This window comes from Cydia pomonella, chromosome 11, assembly GCF_033807575.1.
Source record: "Cydia pomonella isolate Wapato2018A chromosome 11, ilCydPomo1, whole genome shotgun sequence".
Classification (NCBI taxonomy): Eukaryota; Metazoa; Arthropoda; class Insecta; order Lepidoptera; family Tortricidae; genus Cydia; species Cydia pomonella.
Window position 1 is genome coordinate 6712781 of NC_084713.1, and position 17197 is coordinate 6729977.

General features: G+C 38.3%; 1 protein-coding gene across 1 annotated transcript in view; it reads left to right on the forward strand.

The window, feature by feature from the left end:
- Positions 1–17197, forward strand: part of LOC133522740 (exostosin-2) — a 103065-nt gene that overhangs the window by 43272 nt on the left and 42596 nt on the right. The gene's annotated exons all lie outside the window — the stretch shown is intronic.

Here is a 17197-nt window from a genome sequence, read left to right on the forward strand (position 1 = left end):
GAGTTCTTCAATTTAGATTTAAAAGAGTCGAGTTCCTACCAACACTACCCACCCTACCCCGGAGTTAACGGAATTCAATAAAAAACACTGTGTATATCGTCGTCTATACCCACAACAGAAGCCTTATTGGGCTTACTGTGGGTCTAAGTCGATCTAAGTTAGGTTGTACCATAATATTATTTTAATATGTTCTATAGTGAAAAACGACCCTGGCCTAACGCTGGCTATATCATTACTTCGACGATACCACTGAGTCATGGACATGTCGCCTAGAAATCAAACGTAGCACGCAAATAGACCATAATGGTAGCTGCATATATTGTAATAATTACGTGTACGACTGTTAACATTCCTTTTATGGCATGTTAAACAACAAAGTACGTTATATTATGTACTAACAATAATGCTGTTTAACTGACTATCGGAGATCACTTCACTCTGCTAGTTGAACCCACTGCACTTTAAAATACGAGTGTGTGTTTATGAAATGAACGAAGAGAGTTTCATAATAGGATCACACATTGTTTAATGCCTAATTATTTACAATTACATACACTTGTTTTATCTACACACATAATATTATAAACTCTATATGATCTATCTGATTAGAATTGAAGGCAAATCAAATTCCTTTGTTTTTCTGAGATGTTCAAAATTAGAATATCATTATAAAATCGAATTAGCCGTTATTATTACGCATTAATAACATTTTTACTTCAAGGTGTTTGAAAGCATTATAGTGTGATTGATTATGATATGTGCGTAGATAAAATATATTTAGAGATGTGCTAGATGAAATAATATAATAGCTCTGTATTTTGGAGAATGCACATGGTGGTTGGAAGCAGGGACCGGACCCGCTTACCCTAACCCGTTCAAAAACCCGGGTTATTGTAAAGCTGTGTTCCAAAAATCGCTTCATTTCGGTAAGCTTTTGATTGGCTTACCGGTTAAGAAACTAATCCTTTTATTTGAATTAATTCAGGTTAGCGCTTACCGATATTAAAAACCCGGGAAAGGGTTACCGCTTCAAGCGCTGATTAAATACGAACAAGCTGTTTTAACTTTTACGTGAACTGCATATGGTCTATTAACGTAGCGCCCGACGCGAAACACGGCGGTTCCATTCCCTACGTGCACGTGCGAGTGCGCGGCGCGGCGGCAGTCGGTATTTGTCAAAGGCTTTGTAATTTGCCGACCTAATATTACTAATTCAAACAAAAGTGTACGTTAAGTCAAGTAGCGCACAACGTAGATTTCAAAACACATGCTAAAGTTTAAGGCAAATTACCTAATATGGTAAGGCGTTGCATTGATTTTGGTATATTTTTGTTTAGTACCTATTACTCCTATTATAGTCACGTTCTTTATCGTTAGCTGTCTGTGCACATCTCCTGTATCAGTGGAACTCATCAATGGCTTCTAATAATTTTATCGAGTTCGGGCTCATTTTAAAGGTCTTGACTAGTTCTTTACGATACACATGGTGGAGAGGGTCTGATGGTGGAATCGGAAGGTGTCGATGGAACTCATCGATAACTACTAATAATGCTATCGAGTTAGGGCTCATTTTAAAGGTCTTGACGAGTTCTTTACGATACACATGGGGGAGAGGGTCTGATGGTGGAATCGGAAGGTGTAGATGGAACTCATCGATAACTACTAGTAATGCTATCGAGTTTGGGCTCATTTTAAATATCTTGACGAGTTCTTTACGATACACATGGTGGCGAGGGTCTGATGGTGGAATCGGAAGGTGTCAGTGGAACTCATCGATAACTACTAGTAATGCTATCGAGTTTGGGCTCATTTTAAAGGTCTTGACGAGTTCTTTACGATACACATGGTAGCGAGGGTCTGATGGTGGAATCGGAAGGTGTTGATGGAACTCATCGATAACTACTAGTAATGCTATCGAGTTTGGGCTCATTTTAAAAGTCTTCACGAGTTCTTTACGATACACATGGTGGCGAGGGTCTGATGGTGGAATCGGAAGGTGTAGATGGAACTCATCGATAACTACTAGTAATGCTATTGAGTTTGGGCTCATTTAAAATGTCTTGAAGAGTTCTTTACGATACACATGGTGACGAAGGTCTGATAGTGAAATCGGAAGTTGTCAATGGAACTCATCGATGACTTCCCATAATGCTATCGAGTTTAAGCTCATTTTAAATGTCATGACGAGTTCTTTACGATACACATGGTTGAGGTTCATCATTTTTGAAAACCACATTCCCTAAAACCTATAAAACGACATCCATGACGATTTTTATGACGTAGTACATGGTCACCATCTTGGACTCCATCCATGACGACTTTTATGACAAATTGCATGGCCGCCATCTTGGATTCCAAAATAGTCATGACTTTCGAAATCCGCACTCCCTAAAACGTATAAAACGACATCCATGACGACTTTTATGAAAATTGCATGGCCGCCATCTTGGATTCCAAAATAGACTTGATTTTCGAAATCCGCACTCCGTAAAACCTATAAAACGACATCCATGACGATTTTTATGACGTAGTACATGGTCACCATCTTGGACTCCATCCATGACGACTTTTATGACAAATTGCATGGCCGCCATCTTGGATTCCAAAATAGTCATGATTTTCGAAATCCGCATTCCCTAAAACCTATAAAACGACATCAATAAAGACTTTTATGACAAATTGCATGGCCGCCATCTTGGACTTCGAAATGGTCATCATTTTCGAAATCCGCACTCCCTAAAACGTATAAAACGACATCCATGATGACTTTTATGACAAATTGCATGGCCGCCATCTTGGATTCCAAAATAGTCATGATTTTCGAAATCCACACTCCCTAAAACCTATAAAACGACATCCATGACGATTTTTATGACGTAGTACATGGTCACCATCTTGGACTCCATCCATGACGACTTTTATGACAAATTGCATGGCCGCCATCTTGAATTCCAAAATAGTCATGATTTTCAAAATCTGCACTCCCTAAAACTTATATAACGACATCCATGACGATTTTTATGACATTGTACATGGTCACCATCTTGGACTCCAAAATGGTCATCTTTTTCGGAATCTGCACTCCCTAAAACGTATGAAACGACATCCATGACGACTTTTATGACAAATTGCATGGCCACCATCTTGGATTCCAAAATAGTCATGATTTTCGAAATCCGCACCCCCTAAAACCTATAAAACGACATCCATGAAGACTTTTATGACAAATTGCATGGCCGCCATGTTGGACTCCAAAATGGTCATCATTTTCGAAATCCGCACTCCCTAAAACGTATAAAACGACATCCATGACGACTTTTATGAAAAATTGCATGGCTGCCATCTTGGACTCCAAAATAGTCATGATTTTCGAAATCCGCACTCCCTAAAACGTATAAAACGACATCCATGACGACTTTTATGAAAAATTGCATGGCTGCCATCTTGGATTCCAAAATAGTCATGATTTTCGAAATCCGCACTCCCTAAAACCTATAAAACGACATCCATGACGATTTTTATGACATAATACATGGTCACCATCTTGGACTCCATCCATGACACTTTTATGACAAATTGCATGGCCGCCATCTTGGATTCTAAAATAGTCATGATTTTCGAAATCTGCACTCCCTAAAACCTATATAACGACATCCATGACGATTTTTATGACATAGTACATGGTCGCCATCTTGGACTCCAAAATGGTCATCTTTTTCTAAATCTGCACTCCCATCAACCTAAAAACCGATTTACATGACGACTTTTATGACTTACTGCATGGCCGCCATCTTGGATTCCAAAATCGTCATCATTTTCGAAATCGGAACTCCCTAAAACTTAAAAATGATGATTTTTATGACAAATTGCATGGCCGCCATCTTGGAATTCGAAATGGTCATCATTTTCGAAATCCGCACTCCCTAAAACGTATAAAACGACATCCATGATGACTTTTATGACAAATTGCATGGCCGCCATCATGACTATTTTGGAATCCAAGGATTCCAAAATAGTCATGATTTTCGAAATCCGCACTCCCTAAAACCTATAAAACGACATCCATGACGATTTTTATGACGTAGTACATGGTCACCATCTTGGACTCCATCCATGACGACTTTTATGACAAATTGCATGGCCGCCATCTTGAATTCCAAAATAGTCATGATTTTCAAAATCTGCACTCCCTAAAACTTATATAACGACATCCATGACGATTTTTATGACATTGTACATGGTCACCATCTTGGACTCCAAAATGGTCATCTTTTTCGGAATCTGCACTCCCTAAAACGTATGAAACGACATCCATGACGACTTTTATGACAAATTGCATGGCCACCATCTTGGATTCCAAAATAGTCACGACTTTCGAAATCCGCACCCCCTAAAACCTATAAAACGACATCCATGAAGACTTTTATGACAAATTGCATGGCCGCCATCTTGGACTCCAAAATGGTCATCAATTTCGAAATCCGCACTCCCTAAAACGTATAAAACGACATCCATGACGACTTTTATGAAAAATTGCATGGCTGCCATCTTGGATTCCAAAATAGTCATGATTTTCGAAATCCGCACTCCCTAAAACCTATAAAACGACATCCATGACGATTTTTATGACATAATACATGGTCACCATCTTGGACTCCATCCATGACACTTTTATGACAAATTGCATGGCCGCCATCTTGGATTCCAAAATAGTCATGATTTTCGAAATCGGAACTCCCTAAAACCTAAAAATGATGATTTTTATGACAAAGTGTGTGGCCGCCATCTTACTAAAACCGGATACAAATAAGCATCTATATACTCGTAGTAAGTCAACATTAACGAAATGTACTTTTACGTCGGTAGTTACAATATAACTATCGAATCAATTACGTAATGCCCATCTCGCGCCGCGGTGCCGCAGCGGTGGGGGAAAGGCGCGGGAGAGGGGTAAGGCTTACCCTAAACCGAAAGGTTACCGGTTAGTACACGCAAAACACAAACCGAATCAGCTCCTGTAAGCGGTAACCACTTGTTACGATTAGGTTAATCTGAATAATACGGGTTAATCATTATTGTTGGGTAACCGGTTGAACGGGTTACCCAAACGATTAGCTTATCATATGAAGGGGTTACCCATTCGAACGGGTAAGCCAAATGAACGGGTTTTCCGGTCCCTGGTTGGAAGCGGCTGTATATGACCTAGTGGTCCAAGTATAGTCTTCGATTTAACGTCCATCACTGCCCAGTTTAAAGTACATTACATACTCTTAACATACCAAGTTCACCGTTTCCTACACGTGCCTATGTTGTTCGTTCTAATGCACTTACGGGATTAGATTAAAGTAGCTAGTTGGAATTGGTCTGGTGCAGGCGTATATAACTGAAAGTTTTATTACTTGATTGTAGAGCTCGCTATTTTTCACTTAACAATTTTCTAATAATATTAATCTAATACCGTTCGAGAAATCGGCCCCTGAGATATTTTATCAAACTGGCCTAAAAGGGTTTATTCAAATAGTTGTTTGCCTTTCTAAAATAATCCTGATCTTAAACTTAAAGTAAACTAAACTCTGAATACGCGTAGGAGTCAGTTAAATATCATTCAGGTGTACTTACAACTTCGAGCATAAATTATATCTTGTTAGTACAGAGTTTTCGATATCGATATCGGGTACGGTTTACTTTAGTTCGAAATGTGGAGTGTGGGGCGAATTATTGGAGCAAACGTGATATATTTGTTTTTAACTTTAGTTAGCTTGCTCGTTAAAAATAACGAAAATTACGAGGATGATATTGTGACGATTCAGAATGCAGACGAAATAGGTAAAATCAAGTAAGATGTATTTGGGTATAATTTCAAAAAGTTCAGAATTCGAAAGCGGCTCAGATATGATGGAAATATGCGTGATTTTCGGAATTGGCCGGTATTTTCAAGTTGTGGTAATTACGAAAATACACTTGTATTAATTAACTAGTTTATATTGCCATCCAAAGGTAAAATTTGTATACTCAATATGAAACTCATTTTTAGCCAATTTTAATCTAATCTTTTTATTTAAATAAACAAAATCAGTTCCCTCACCCTCAGGCATACTATGACTAATGCACAAGGAGATAATTTTTATCGTAATAGCCATTTGTAGTGAAAAAATATTAAAAATAAGGAATAGATTCAGACCAAGACAAGTCTGCAACGATTTTGATAGCACACGCTGTGCAAATGTTATTTTAAACGTCAACATTTGTGAAATGATGACGTATATAAATGAATGCAAAATCGTTGCAGACTTATCTTGATCTAACTCTAGCCGGTTTTAAACTTATTAGTTATTAAGTACTTAAAAGCGCTTACCGCCGCGGTGTTCAGCCACTTGACCCTACTCATAGTGTTGTGTTCCTGCCGGTGAGTAAGGTTGCCAGAGCTCAAAGAGGGTGCGGACATTTTTAAAGGGTCGGCAACGCGCATGTAACTCTTCTGGAGTTGCAGGCGTCCATAGGCTACGTTGCTTACCATCAGGCGGGCCGTATGCTTGTTTGCCACCGACGTAGTATAAAAAAAAGCAAAAGGCAAGCCTGTGGGAATCGAGTTTTATGGAAGCTTGATTATTATTATGTTATTAAAGGTTTGATTTATGTTACAGATATGTCACTACAGTTGATATGTGGAGCCCTAGAGAGCCCCATCACAGTACCATGATTTATTAATGTGAAGTTTTGATTATTTATTAACTTCGCGCGGGTTATTAATATGAGTAGTATGTTATTGGTGTATGTCTGTTTGTAATTATTAAATTTATACATGACACAAATGGTACTACATACGTATAGAGTCAGCCCAACTAACTCGCCATGGTGGCATTGTCATCATTAATGTAAAATTTCTATGAAAATATGACGTTTATAAGGATACTCCTTCACTTTGTTCTATTCAAGTGTATGCAAATATAGCTTAGTCAGACTACAACAACCTATCAGATAAGCAGTAATAAAGCTAACTGAAAAGTCAGAAGACTGTCGCTTTTGTAAAATCTAGTGCGTGCGTCAATTCGAAAACGGCTATGGCCAAAATCAAGAAAAAAACTGTCTAAAAATTAAATTTAGCAAGGAGCAAGTACCACTTACCAGGGCCTCATGAGTTACGAGGTGTCGTTTGCACAACCTGCCGGGCCGCGGCGGCCGGGGTGCGTACGAGTATGAAGGTATCGCGGCTGCTCGCGTATCTTAAATAGCTGTACTTTTGGTTTGTTTACCTACATGATTATTATGTATTATTATTATTTAAACTTTATTGCACAAGTACAAGTATAACGTACAATAGGCGGACTTAATGCCTTGAGGCATTCTCTACCAGTCAACCACTGGGCCAAACAGATGATATGATATTAGTTTGAAGTATTATTTTTGTTGACTCGTAGAAAAAGATTGTATACAATAGTGACATAATCAAGCTTTTCAATCTCGTACCTTAATATTTAGAGAATTAGGCCGGCGTTTGCGGAAGAGGGGTGTATGGTGATCCTCGTTCTGGGCCGTACTTGGTCTAACAGGTCTCCATACCAGTTCAGCGGGGGAATGCTGCAGGCATTATGGGGACCTTTGGGCCAAGTACGGTCACGTCTGAAAATATCGATACGAAAAAAAGTGGCAAAAATATGTATACACGACTTTATTGCCCATATATTAACGTAGTGTATACATATTTTTGGCACATTTTTCTTATCGATATTTTCAGACGTGACTGTTCGATGCAACGGGGCTTATTTTAGACTATGTGTATAATTATTTTATTTTTAAGGTTTCTTTTTAATTTAAGGTTTGTTTTGTTTAGTTTTGAATAATTTACACATGTGTGTATAAAAATTGTGTTTAATAAGAACAAGTATATTACCTACGCAAAGATATGCTTGTAACATCTGTGTACCACATTTTAAGCAATAATGTGTTCTAGTATATAACTATATCTTCTGTTACCTCTTTTCTAATCAATTAAAATGGCTCCTGAAGCCAATCGAAACCTAATTGGCTTATAAACAAATAAATTACCTATGTTCATTCGTGTATATACAGGGTGGGCAAATAAGAAGTATACATTTTGTTTTTAAATTTTAACTATATTAAGTTCAAAGATTATTAAGTATTGTTTAAAAATTTATTATTCAGGGTTGGCAAATACATGCCGAACATAATGTCTGACATATGTCCACCACTATCATCGCAATTTTCAGCATATTTTCGCACATTTTCGGCGTTATCTCAGTAAATTTGTGGCGGATAGTCGGTTTGAACTGTTCAGATTTTATCAGATTGTTAGCATAGACACGTTATTTTAGATAGCAAAATTTGGGGGATTTGGGTGCCAATCACTGTCACTTTTTCTCGAAATTAATCGAGCAAACAACGTAGACTTATAGCTCAAGAAAATAAAAAAAATCAGGAGTAATAATTCGTGTAGTTTTGAAAATTGGCTTAGTTATACCTTGTGGCCTCCAGATAAACATACTAAAAGTCCTTGAGGGTGGGGGTTGTGCTGAGGGGGTAGGACGGGGTTTAAGGTACCTTTTTTCAGACTTTTGCTAATTTTTCGAATATCTTTACGAATAGCATTATGATTACTACGGACAAAGGTTTTACCATAAAAGTCCCTATAAAGGTTATGTTTATTTTTACTCTACGATCAATACTTTAGGAGCTACAGGGTGTTTTAATTAACAGAGAGACAAAAAATAGAAGATTTAAGAAAACGTCGTTTTTTCGTATTTGTTCATCATATCTAATTTTTTTTGTTTAGAATAAGCAAGCTTAGTCACCTGTTGACCACATATTAAAAATCGGCCAAGAGCACGTCGAGCCCTGCTCAGTGTAGGGTTCTATAGTTACTCGTTCGTCAACATAAACTTTTGCAAAAACTCAAAAATGGCTAGACTGATTAGGTCGCTATAGTTTTTTTTGAAAGTCTTTACTAAGATTTACTTTCACGATTTTTTTCATATTTTTTGGACCCATGGTTCAGAAGTTAGGGGAAGTAGAGGGGGCAACCTATTCTTTTTTTTTCTTTCAGAGATTATTTCCGAAAATATTACGTTTATCAAAAAATGGTTTTTAAGACCCGTATTCGTTTTGAAAGACCTATCCAACAACACCTCACACTATAGGGCTGAACCCAAAAAAAAAATCATCTCCTCTTTTGGCGTCTCATCATTTAAAACTGGCAGAGCAAACAACGTGTTTTAAACAACACAAACATTTGAGAAAAAAGATGCTTTCTGCTAGAGGTCGACATTTGGCAGAAAGTATCTTCCGTATACAATTGCCAACCCTGAATAATATATTTATGAAAAAATATGTAATAAATTTTGCGCAATATATAACTAAAATTTGAAAACAAAGTGTATCGCTCTTATTTGCTCACCCTGTACATATAGTGATACACTACATCTATACTCGTATAGAATAGTAGGGGTGTGCTAAATAACCTTCAACCCCAATTACCTGAAAATACAAATACCAGGCGGTGTGTTTACTATGGCGTCCAGCCGGCCTAGCCAAGGTGACAATGGCTGTCGCTACGACAACGATATGCTTTGGGCCTCTCTATCAGGGATGTAACGGATGTGGTTTTATCGGAGCCGAAGACGGAACCAGATGTTTTCGATTTAGTTTATCGGAACCAGAAACGGAATCGGAACCGAAAACAGAATCGAAAACGGAACCGGAACCAGAATCGGGTTCAAAATGTCCAAATGCCGGTAAGGTACTTGTGTGATGAACATGTTCCTGAGTTTTGGGTGTTTCCTATGTATTTAAATATTTGTTTATTATGTACATCGTTGTCTGGGTACCCATAACACAGGCCTTTGAGCTTACTGTAGGGCTTAGTCTATTTTTTGTAATAATGTCCTATAATATTTATTTATCTTGGGTCTTAGGGTAGGCATTTTATAATATGAATATAATTATCTCCCTGGATTTCACGGGCCTATAAATCCCGGTCTTTTGATAGGCTTGCGTGGGGATATAGATTCAACACGTAAAGGACCCTTGGAGAGCGTTGAGGTCATATATTAGAACGCCTGCTGGAACCCGTTCACAGGCGCAACAATATATAGACACCCATGAACCGGTCGCAGCAGGCATTGGGACTATTGTAGAAAAAGTGAACAGTAAAACGGTCTATGGATTGAAGTTTGGCTGGACAATGAGACTAGGTTCTTGCAAAGAAGTCCTGCTCTAACAATGTTTTCACTAGTTATCGAGGCAGGCGGTGACTCGCCGCCCACTAGATGGGCCCCTGAAACTGCCGTCGTGAAGACGACCAGGAGCAACACCGGTGTGAACGGCTTAGGGGTGTCGAGATCGAGAGGTGTATGCCGCTTTCTACCTAGAGGGTGATAACAGCCACTGTGCTAACTCGCGTCTTATGCAAATTTTCACTTCCACCCCTGGAGCATTTAGCTTTAACGACTCCTCTCCGGACGGCCAATGAGGCAAGCCAGAGCTGAGAGTCCTGCGGGTCCCCTTGGGGTCCACTCCAACCGACGAAGACACGACGGAGACCCTGACCGAGTCTCGGGAGTACTCGGGCCCGTGGGATCGTTACTCCCCAACAGCTCCCCACAAGCACTTGATTTTGGTTTCATTGTTCGTTTTTTTACTCACAAACATTCACTATACACATTACACAACACGACACATACGAGTAATGTTATTAATTCAATAACACGAATAAAACAAACAACTAATAGTGCAGCACGTGGCAAGCGGGGCGATGAGCAAATGACTGGTATAAACCTGTTTGATTTGATGTACACCGCTCATGTCCCGCTGCCGCGTTAAGCATTGACATCCGTTATAACTTCCGTTTCAAAAATAACGGAACCGGAACCGAAACGGATGTGTAACACCAAACGGAAGTTCCGACTTAACGGAAACGGGACCGGAGTTCCGTAAAATCCCTGCTCTCTATCACTCTTCCATATTAGTGCGACAGTGACAGTTGCGTTTCGATCGCTACGGAGGGTAAGCGATTGGCATGTTAGCTACGCGGCCAGAGCACTCGACTCTTGAGAACTTGTACAATGACGATGTTCTTTTGAGTCAGAATTGATAGTGATAGAACAAAATATTCGAGTGTAAATACTTTAAATTGTCGCGTAGAGTCAATCCACGCTAAGTTTTTTTTGTTTACCTATAAGATTTTATTAGTTTAAAGTACATATTATTTTTGTTGACTCGTAGAAAAAAGTATTGTATACAATAGTGATATAATCAAGCTCTTCAATCTCGTACCTCACTTAGGCAACTCAGCAAGCTTCGTTGCCTAAACACGTAGGTACTCGACTGAAAAGCTCTCTATTATATCACGATTGTATAAAATACTATAGTATACAATAGCTACTCGTAGTGATACCTATAGCCGAAGGAACTGACGAGCAAAATTCCGAAAGTTAAGAACATTGTTGTTCTCAATTATTAGTTACAGAAAATACCGCTTATTTTCTGAGTGTCTTTGACCTATAACTTACTGTCTCGTCTGAAAGTCGAGTACTCTATTAGCGATGATAAGAGCATCCTAGCTTAATACCATTTAACGAAGTGAAACATTGATTTTTTTCAGTCCTTGACTATGTCTGCGAAGTCGTTAAAATATTCAGGCTGTAAAAACTCAAGTTCATTACCCATTCAGTATATATAGTATTATTTAACAAGAATCAAATATCGGCTCGTTAAGTACGAGCAATCTAGGAGCAGGAACGTTAAAAATCTGATTTTGATTTAAAATTACTCTCATTCCTTTATTTTCCAGTTTAAGGATTTCCATTGCTGATACCATTGTTACAAAAAAGAGCTCACACCTAAGAGGAATCACTGACTTCCGAGTCACAGGCTTTGACCTAGTTCGGGAGGCAGAGGGTCAATTCCACTTCATTCTCATTACATCTTCCTCAAGCTCGTGCTTGTACATATATATTGGTGCGTGCGAAATACACTGTGAGAGTCAAATCGATATAATATCAAGATAAAAATAATAAACTTTGAATGCCTCTTCTAGTTTTTGCAGAAATCGTTACCGGTTTACTTCGTGTTTAATTTTGGAATCTGATACCGCAGTGGGAACTCATTAATTATTTTTCCTCGGAGTACTTAGTTGCTTCAACCGACACCAGTTGTAAGCTACCTTACTTGACTAAACGAGTCAATTTATATGGAAATACAGACAAGCATATGGTGGCTTTTCTCATTAAGGCCCTGCATCGAAAAATAACGGGATCTTTGAAGCGTGGCAGTGGCTAGCCCCGGAAACAAACAGACGTGATTTTCGGATATATGTATCTTGACTATATGATAAGAGGTATGATACTAGTCGAAACAAAAAGGCTTAAAATTTTCTCGATAGAATATAAATCCAAAGTTACATCTACATTTTTAGTGTTTACCTCAGTGCAACTAGAAAACACATCTTCATCCAGCATAATCCACTTTAAAGTAAAGGTTTTCATCTCGTCTTAAACATCATTCAACTAAATATTAACTTATTATCTTATACAAACGGATTTATTCTCGATTTTGATTTTATGAATTCAACAGAAAACGCCCATTTTACGCAGTTCGGCTTCTCTTTCTGTCATGCGTCAAAGTCATAAATGCGTCCTTTATGCCAGTAATGTTAGATGGCCGTGGTGCCTCAAAGAGGTAAGACCTATGTCAAATAGCGCAGCGCTCCAAATTACGTAAAATCGACATATCCAATAAACGTTGAGTCGTAGCTCTATTAACTAGTAACGGAATCCGAGGTCTACTACGAATGGAGCTATCTTTACAGGCCTATACGTTACGCATGTGTGCGTGTTTGCTTAGCTACGTCAAAGTCTAATACTCTTTGAACAATTACAACGGGTAAGGAAATTTCGACAGCTTCTGTAATGTATCGGTAGCTGTGTGGTGGTGTAGACACCAAAGAAAAAATGCGAGTCATCTATAGACCCATCGAATCTAATCGTAACTTTTTGTTTTCTTTTTTTGTTCCTATATAATATCTATATTGCTTATTTTCTATTTTATTGTAAAAGTAAATCTTGTCTGTCTTATACAGAAATAAAGTTATTCTTTTAAATATGTGTATTAAAAGCATATTTTAATGACACGAATTATTTTATTTTATTCATACCAATTTTTGTATAGCCTAGGTAATCTTTATGTAAAACAAATATACTTATTATATTTAAAAAACTAAAAAATTCAACACGTTTATTAGAAAAAAAAAAAACTCGTTTGCACGGGCCGGGGTTTGAACCAGCAACCTCTGATTTGTAATCCGCATGCCTTGAGAACAATTCACATAATTTATTTAACAGGATACTGTCAAAACGTCAATGACTAATATGACTTTTCAGCAAAGAGTAAAGTAAGTATGCTTTTCAGTTTGATTTTACTTGACAAGGAGCAATAAGAAAAACGTACCGAATCGTCCCTTTCTTAAAATTGCCATTCAAATAGAGAGATGGGCATTGTGATAAGAGAGGTATGGGCATTGTGAATTTCATCTCGCTTTGTGTGGTAGGGCACAGTTAGTGGATGTCATTCCAGATCTAGAGCAGAGCCCAACTGGGGAAGTACCCCCACCTTACAGAAAACCGCAGCCAAATAACACTAGACCCTACTCATAGTATTGTGTTCCTGCCGGTGAGTAAGGTTGCCAGAGCAGCTCAACGAGGGGGGGGGGGAGTTTAGGGTCGGCAACGCGCATGTAACTCTTCAGCTCGTGTGTGGTGCTATCTATAGTTTTTTTTTATATGGGTACGCTGACAGCTGTCGTTTCAATACGATTTTGCGAGATTTGGCCTTTTTCAGGTTAAAAATTATATAGAGATAACAGCTGTCACCCTACCCATCGAGTTTGAAAAATACTATAATGTTAACATATACAGGATGGTTTTTGATAATGTACATCTTAGAACTTAAACTGTTTTTAAATTCTTTTTTTTTCAGATTTTAAAATTATACCGCTCTACATTTATACCTTAATAATATATCTTAGTCTTGACAAAGACGATTAAAGTTTTATACTTAGCAAAATCGCTTACTAACAATGTCTTTACAAAATCGCTTTCCTGTAAGTTTAGGCAACTGCTATAGCCATTTAACAGCAGTATCAGTTCATTACACTTGGTTCGGTGCTTCAACCTCTTGTCTAACTGTCTGATAATTAAAGTAGTTCCTAATAGACGGCGTTGTGCAATTATGGATATCCCGATCAAACTTTTCATTTCAGAGGAACGCGATTCTGTGTTGATAATGTTAGTCTATACTTTATTTGTCCATGCTCTTGAAACCATTAGCCAACCAATTAGCTTATGGCGGGCATTGAAGGGTCGTTCTTTGAAATCAGATTATTAAATATAATTTCAATATAAGAGTCCTTATTCCTACAGACAAGCGTATTTTGTAAAATGCTTCCTTTTTCATTCAAGATTACGACGTAACTATTAGTATTTATTCAAAAACTGGTAACGTACTTAAATAATCGTTTCCTAAACTAGCGGCTCCAACAGTTCAAATTTTCATTTTCTCTTTTAAACCTCTTTTTTAATGAGTTTTTTTGGGAGTCTTTTCCAAATTTTGCAGTGAGATGTGGCGTTTCGGTTCTCAATTTTGCTGTAAACAAGAATCATTTGGTACATGAATGACTACAATTTGATTCAACATATCTCGTACGAGGGGCTGGAATGATTAACAATCGAAGATTCATTTGAAAAAACTGATAAAATACCTTCCGAGTTTTCTTCATTTTTTGGCGAAAACAGGGTTTTATTATATTTTTTTTCCGCAAATTGTACGCATATTTTGCTTTAAAAATAATATTATAGCAAACTGTAACTTTATGTTAACCTATAAAAAAAAAATCATAACTATGGGACCTACATTGCCGTAAATTTATATTTTTTTAAAACACGTATAAATCACGCAGCAGCGACGCCCCGCTCTCAGTCCGCGCGGAGCGCGCTTAGAGGACGGACCTGTGCTCGATTGTCAGGCATTCGTTGCGATCGTAATCAGCTACGGAGTTCCGAGAAGTGCTATATACTAGGGCTCCTGATATCCGTGATACACGCCGATCCGTAGCTACGGGTTCTTAAGCCCGGCGGTACTAAGATCACGAATTTCACGAACACGCCAAGGTACGTACCTCGTACCTGCGTTCGCGACCGGATTCACGTGACACGCCGTGACCGTGACACGCCATGATACGTAGCCCGTACCTGCGTTCGTGTGTGGAGCTTCGGGCTCGGTTCCGTTGGATAGGTACTTATCGCACGTCTCGTAGTTTCGACACGCCCGGGAGAAAAATAAATAAGGCCTAGGTATTATTGAATTAAGTTACCACTTAGTATTGTATTTTTTGCATCGATTTGAATATAATGGTTATATCTAAATAATTTATGGGGTTATCCTGTTTTTTGTATAACCAGCTAATGATTAATAGTCAAAACTAGCGACCTGCTCGTTGCATAGCACTAATATAAATATAAGGTGTAAAACTCCCTAGTAAGTATCATTATAATTATGAACTTAAGCAACGCTGTGCTACTGGTTGTCATTATTAAATCAAGAGAAGACATTTTTCTCTGTTAAGTATTAATGAAATGAATGAAAAAGCAAACTTGAACTTGTAAAAGCTTGCTACTATCAAAGAATATAACGTAGCCTAAATATAAACAAGGCAATCCTAATCCAAAGAAACAAAAGGGTCTGCAAATCTTCGGTAGGTATGATAAAATTGATAAAGGTAATACAGGTAAACAAATTCAACAAAAACACATGTACGGGGCCACGGAAAAAAAGTACGCAGCTGCAGTTCTTATCAGTTTCGGACTTTCGGGGCATTAAAGAGTACTGTTTATTTCTAGATTGAAGGTATAGTTTCTATTTTCCTCCGTGAGCTTCTACGGGTTATCGTCTTATCTATTGTTTAAAAACCGCAAAGGCGCGTGCCACTATGAAAAAATGGTTAGGCCGCATAGGTAGCGTTTATTGAATTACTACTCTATTGAGCACGGAATAAGATTCATTATGAACTAATACAGAATTCTAACAGAATAGCTGTCTGATCTCTATTGGTGCGTCTAAGGTAGGCGACTAAACGCTCTCAAACCAGCTTAACTTGTGACACTGCGATCCGAAACAAAGATACGTATTCGAAGACCTCGCTTGCACTGGTAATGCGAGCGCACGGCTAGCTAGCGCAAAGGAAGCAATGTTATGTTTCTCGAGGAGCAGGTAAAAAACAGGGCCGGTTTTTCACAAAAATAAACAATAAAACAATGGTAAAATAGTAATAAATATGTATATCCATTTAACAATCCCGCACTACTAAGCGAGGTCTTCGAATACGTATCTTTGTTTCGGATCGCAGTGTCACAAGTTAAGCTGGTTTGAGAGCGTTTAGTCGCCTACCTTAGACGCACCAATAGAGATCAGACAGCTATTCTGTTAGAATTCTGTATTAGTTCATAATGAATCTTATTCCGTGCTCAATAGAGTAGTAATTCAATAAACGCTACCTATGCGGCCTAACCATTTTTTCATAGTGGCACGCGCCTTTGCGGTTTTTAAACAATAGATAAGACGATAACCCGTAGAAGCTCACGGAGGAAAATAGAAACTATAATAATGACATATTATTGTTAGAGCGTTTTATTGTATGACTAACAAGCTAAGCCAACATACCGGTTTTTTTTTTGGAGATAAGAAGTGCAGTTGCACGTGCAGACAAAGATAATAAGTTTTGCGAGCGACTTATTAAAATGAAACAAACAATATACATAAGTAGCTGTGGGCTTTACCTTTTATTCGTGAAGTTGAAAGAAGTGACCGCGATGTTTTGTTTTACAAATTCGTGGTATTTTTTATTTAATCTGGAGGGAGCAGTTTAGAATTTTGAACTCACATTCATTGTCATTAGTTACTCCTGACATCATAGTTGGTCTCCTGACACACAGTGTTGTTGTATTATTTTAGCAACTCGTTTGTGTTCCTGCCGGTGAGTAAGGTTGCCAGAGCTCAACGAGGGGGGGGGGGCGGGTTTAGGGTCGGCAACGCGCATGTAACTCCTCTGGAGTTGCAGGCGTACATAGGCTACGGAGACTGCTTACCATCAGGCGGGCCGTATGCTTGTTTGCCACCGACGTAGTATAAA